This window comes from Artibeus jamaicensis, unplaced genomic scaffold, assembly GCF_021234435.1.
Source record: "Artibeus jamaicensis isolate MK-2021 breed Jamaican fruit bat unplaced genomic scaffold, CSHL_Jam_final scaffold_474, whole genome shotgun sequence".
Lineage (NCBI taxonomy): Eukaryota > Metazoa > Chordata > Mammalia > Chiroptera > Phyllostomidae > Artibeus > Artibeus jamaicensis.
In genome coordinates, this window is record NW_026522046.1 from 44,537,948 (window position 1) to 44,543,947 (window position 6,000).

Consider the following 6,000-nt stretch of genomic DNA (forward strand, 5'->3'; position numbering starts at 1 on the left):
GGTGATGCCACGTCTCCCCTCAGAATCCTCTCCAAGCATCTCCTTCCACATAGAATAGAGCCCCAACTCCTTTCGAAGCCCCAGAAGACCTGGCCTGGCTCCTCTCTGCCCTCTCTTCTCCCTGCTCACTGTACTCCAGCGCACCAGCCTCGGTCTGCTCCTGCAACGCCACTCCTGCCTCAGGGCCTTTGCCCTGGTGATTCTCTGGAATGCTCTTCCCCGAGTCTGCCCGGCTGCTCCTTATCATCATCCAGGACAAGTGTCCCCCAATCAGAAGGTGGCTCACCTTTCTACCACCATCACACCATGCTGACAATGCTCTTCCTAGCATTGATCACTGCACCATTTTCTCATAAATTTATCTTTTATCTGATTTCACTGTCCAGTTCTCCGGTATACTAAAACTCAAGTTCAGTGCGAGTGGAACCCTTGTCCATCTTGTTCACTGCTGTGACCCAGCACCATCAACAACATCTGGCCTGCTCTAGGTGTTAGTATAATATGTTCAGTGAATGGATGAATGCGTTTCGCTAGATTCAATGCATTATTCCAGTCTTTCAGATCTTTATGACTACTGAGTTTTGTTCTCCAAAGTATCTTCCATTACTAACTGCTTTGATCACCTACAAATTTGATAAACGAGTCATTGAACAAATAATGACTAAGGCAAAGCCCGTAGTATGTCCTAGAACTCTCCCTCGGGTGGCGGTAGCCCTGGGATGAATAACTCTCTTTGCATAATTAATATGAAGATACAAGACATTGTGGGGAATATCCTGCTGAAGAACAAATAAAGACATCTGTCACACTCACTTTATCTGCTTTTCCAGTAAACCTGTTGGGTCACACGATACCACTGGTTTCCACAAAATCCTGGTGACTCCAAGGCCTTCACTGTCGGGTTTGTGTCCTGACCCCGTCCTGTGAGAGCAGATTCGAGGTGCCCATTACTGCTCAGATACATGCTGGGAAACCAAACGGCCTCTGCCCCTGAGCTGGCATGAGCCTTGGATACCTAGCAGGTGCTTTTCACACCACTGATGGATGCAGAGCTTGTGGGCAGAGTTTGGTGACTCCGACAGCCTTTGGCGCAGAGATTCAGCCTCTCAACCTCCCAGTCACTTAAAATACAGAAAAAGCAAACAGGTCTGCCCTTCACAGAGAACAGCAATTGGATACAACATGTCAGTAACAAGACACCACAGACATGGAGGCTTAGATGAGATAGAAGTTTATTGTTCTCCAGAATAATACTCGATTCCTCGGTGGTCTGAGGCTGGTTTGGTGGCCAGTGAGGTTGGAACCTAGGCTCCTCCCATTTTGTTATGTGCTCATCTGCCTGGATGAAGATGGCTCACTACCATGTCCATGGTTCTCCCTGGGAAAGGATGGAAGAGAAGCAGAGGCCTTCCCCAGTAAGGGCACTATTCAGAATTGCAGTTTGCTCATTCCCTTTGAGTTGGATTTCGTCACATGACTTTATATAGCTGCAAGAGAGTCTGGGAAATGTAGTCTTTAGCTGGAAGAGCCTGTGCTGAGAATGAATCCAGCAGGCTCAGCCACACCCATCCCTGATATAAACTCATCATCTGGGTTATCTTCCAGATGACCAGGGGCAGTCCCCAGATTTTTCTCTCTTTTGCCCATTCCAAATAATCCTGACCCAGGACCTGTAAATCCAAGGTCCTAAATTTTTTAAATAATCAATTTCTTATTTCTCATTGGCACAACAGCATCTGGCAGTCATCTTCATATCAGAGGCCCTCCTTCTGATAGCTTCTTTTCAGTCACTCCTATACCAGGCAGCCAGATATGCTTCCTAATCCATTGCTCTAATTACATTATTTCCCTGCTTAGAAATGTTCAATGCCTCTGCACTGCTCTTAAAATGAAATCCAAATTGCTTGGCATGACTTCTATCTGCATTACCAGTCTCCTCTCCCATTCCCCATCGCCAACTACCCCAAGATCCAGCCAAGGGAAGGGAAGACAGGAGAAAAGAGAACAGAAATTTACTGAGCACATTTTGTAATCATTGCTATGGTCTGAAAGTCTGTGTGGCCCCCAAATTCATATATTGAAAGCTAACCCCCCAATATGATGGTATTTGGAGGCGGGGTCTTTGAGAAGTGATTGGGTCACGAAGGAAGAGCCTTCCAGAAAGGGATTACTGTCCTTATACTAGCAAGCCCAGGAGGCTCCCTTGCACCTTTCCACCATGTACAGACACAGCTAGAAAAGGTCGTGTAGGAACCAGGAACTGGGTCTTCACCAGACACTGAATCTGCTGGCACCTTGATCCCAGATTCCCAACCCCTAGAACTGTGAGAAACAAGTGCCCGCTGCTGATGAGCCACCTAGTCTGTGGTGTCCTGTGATTGTAGCCTGAACAGACTGAGACTGTTGTCACTGCAATTTAGTGGGTGCACTCTGGGGCCCAGGCCCTGTTTTGTACATTATCCTCAAGTAACCTTGCTGGCTCTCTGAGCTGACTCCTGGGTCTTAATTCCTGGGCTGTAATGGTCGGTCTTGCCTGACTGTTTCTCTGTAGAGATGCTCAGCTTCCTGAAGGCCCAGAAGATTCCCCTTTCACCAAGGCCTTGAGCGTCCCTGGCAGGAGCACCAGGATCTTTTAGAGGAGTTGGCGGATGGTTACTTCCAGGCTGGAGAGGCTGGGGGTAAGATGGGCCCCACCAGCTCCATGCCTGCGAGGGTCCTGGCCCGCTGAGCACAGCGCCACCTCTCTGTTCCTGGAGATGTCCAGAGCGGGCAGCAAGGCCTGGTCTGCGATCATGGCTCCCTAACTGCCAACTAGGAGCAAAAGCAGTGGAAGCCCCTCAGAGGGCACACCTGGCATAGCCCGAAACACTCCAAGTGTGGTCAGTGGGGCCTGACTTGTGTTGCCAGATCTCATTTAGAGGCTCCCAGCTGGCTCCAAGGCCTGAATCTGGTCGCACACCCAGAGCTTTCCCGCCACCCTGTGGGGCTGAGCCTTCCTGCTAAGCTTCTCTGAAGGGCTCTGAAGTCATTTACCAGCAACCTGTGCATGGGCAAGTGGTGTCCCCAAAGCTTTCAGGGTCAACTGGACACAGGCTCTCTGCCAATACCAATTCCCGGGGACTCAGATACTCCTGGGCTCTGCTGGAGAAGGGGCTGCCTTCTGGGGGTCAGATAATAGAGTCATGTGACAAGATAGTGCAACCCGCACTGAAGATTAAACAGATACTGGAAGAGTTAAGTCCTGTGTCCTTCCCCCCTCCTCACTTCCATGAACAAATATTTCCCAGGGGCCTGCTCTGCGCCACCCCAGTTCTAGGTGGCCTAGGATACAAGAATGCCCCAAACTGGCACCCAGCCCTCGTGGACTTTACATGAGAGTCGGGGAGTACACACAGTAAGTAATAAGAGTAACACATAAGTAGAGTCTTCGTCGTTAAAATGGCAGTAAGTATGCAATGGGGAGAAAGAGAAGAAATGAGAACCAGGCAAGGGAAGTTCTAGTTACCGAATGACAAAGGGCCCTAAAGATGACCACGTGCTGTGGGTATCACACATTCTGGTCTCAGGACTCTTTGACATTCTTAAAATGTCTTGCTTACATGGAGTCTTATCAGTTTTTACCATATTAGAAATCACAACATCAAAACATTGAAAATATTTATTCATTAAAGACGATGACTAGAGCCGTGGCTGGTGTGGCTCAGTTGACTGGAGTGCCATCCAGTGCAATGAAAGGTCAGGTAGGGGTTCGAATCCTGGTCAGGGCACATGCCTGGGATGGGGGTTAGATCCCCCTTGGAGCGCACATGGGGGGCAGCCTATTGATGTTTCTGTCTTACGTTGATGTTTCTCTCTCTCTCTCAAAAATCAATAAACATTAAAAAATCATGACGATAAACCTATCACATGTTTACAGGAATAACATTTTTAAGTGAAAAAGTAAATCTGTGCTCTAAAACAAGAAAATATTAGTGCAAAGCATGGCATTGTTTACATTTTTGTAATTCTTCTGAAAGCGTGGCTCAGCAGAAATCAGGGTTCTCATATCTGCCCCTGAATTCTAGCCTTGGCCGTCGCAAGTGTCACGGAGCCTCTTGGGAAATGCCACCGAGAGAGCAAGGGTGAAAAAGGCCACCTACAAAAGTCGTTTGGACCTCGCAGATCCGCAGACGGAGGCTCAGGGACCCTGCGGCTCCTGGCAAATACTTTGAGAGCCGCTGCTCTGATGTATCCAATCTCCTCACTTTTTTTCAGATGAGAAAATGGAGGGGCCCCGTGGGACAGCGTGGCTTTCTGAGGTGTGTCCACTGGTCAGCAGGATGGACTGAGGACCGGACCCGAGGCTTCTTCTCTTATAGCCCAGGGACCTCTCCCCAGGACAATGTTTATTTGTGGCTTGATTTTTAAACACCAAGCAAATGCCCCTGCATTTAATTATGCTCATAATGAAGTCTCAACTTGTGAAATAAACACGGTCCACGCTCGATGGCCACGCACAGCCAAAGGGAAGTGGCGGGGCCGGGGGCACAGCTGTAAATGGTGTGTTTGTCCCTCTGTTTCCCAGGGCGGTGGCTTGCACAGTGCTCCTTTGTACTCTGTGAGAGGCTGTGTGTTTCGGGAGCAGCCCCGACACACTGACAGGAGTAATTACAATTATGGTGAACGTTCCCTTTGATGAATGGAACAAAGGTGATTGAAATTCAGCTTCAAGCTCTTTATCAGAGCAGCAGGTATGAAGCTGCTCTGGGCCAGAGGTCACAGTCAAACAAACATCCCACCTTCTGAACAAGTGAATTTGACACCCTGTGGCCTTCAGCCCCAAGTAGGCACCAAGACAGCTTAATTACAGCCAACTAGTGTGAACAGGGTAACACCTTTGATTCCAGGAGAGAGAGACAGAGCTGCCAGGGGTCACCACCAACTTTTGGTTTCTCTTCCAGGAAGTAATAGAAAACGTTTAGAGTGAGTGTGGTCTGAGCAAACAGCACCTTTGCCCAGTTCCCCAGGTGTCGTAGGCATTAGTCATCTAGATGGTATCAAGATGTAGAAAGCTCTGACCGGGTCTGGAGTGAGTCACCTGTCCCCATCAAAGGCCGCAGAGACACAGAAACACTGTAGAAGAATCAACGTGGTTCATTCACTTCACTCAATGAGCCTGGAGCGGGGTGAGCAAGGAAAGCCTTCAGCACAGGGAAGGCAGTGTTAGGGCAGCTGGCCCTCTGCGCCCGGCTGTGGGGCCCACACACGGGAGGGCATCTCGAAGCCCTGCCCTGGACTTGTTTTGGTAGCCCTCTGCTCATTCGCCAGTCCCTCAGGATGGTCCGCCTGGTGGGATGTACAGTGTAAAGCTGCTGGGGGTTCAGGGGGCAGGAGGGGGGAGTGGGGATAAGGCTGAGGAGCTTCTGGCAAGTGGAACAGGGGAGGGGACATCTTTGCTAGAGAAAGAACAGGGTTGCTCTTGGAAATAGGAAGGTCACCTCCAGAGCAGTTAATGTTTATTCTTTGAACAGCTTTAACTAAAAACACATATCTTAAGGTTTTAGTTCCTTATTTTTAGACATTTAAAAAAAGATATGCCTAGCTGGTGTGGCTCAGTGGATTGAGTGTCAGCCTGTGAACCAAAATAATACTTATTAAATACTTACTATATGACAAGGATTTATTTAGAAAGTTATGATACATATTAGTAAATAAATGTAAACATTTTTGATATCATAAAGTACTTGGGTTGACATGGCTTTATGGCCATTGAAGATCTGAATTATTCAATATTTACCATGTTTCTTAAAACTCTGCAGTAAGTTTCAGATGTTTAATGTACTGTATTCTATAATATAAAAAACGTATTTTCACGTCTCCATTTTCAAATTTTCAAGTCTAATTGATTTTGGTTATCGAGCAATACTATAATTAAGCACACATGGAAAAGTCTGGTCCTGTACATACTGGCTCATGATAAGGCTCAATACAAATGCCAACTTAAAAGTCATTGCTTTAAAA

General features: G+C 47.7%; 1 long non-coding RNA gene across 1 annotated transcript in view; it reads left to right on the forward strand.

The window, feature by feature from the left end:
* Positions 1-5,278, forward strand: part of LOC128626264 (uncharacterized) — a 16,688-nt gene extending 11,410 nt beyond the window's left edge. The window contains exon 3 of the long non-coding RNA XR_008390178.1: positions 4,255-5,278. This is a non-coding gene — a long non-coding RNA (uncharacterized LOC128626264). The remainder of the gene's footprint in view (positions 1-4,254) is intronic.
* The last annotated feature ends 722 nt before the right edge of the window (positions 5,279-6,000 follow it).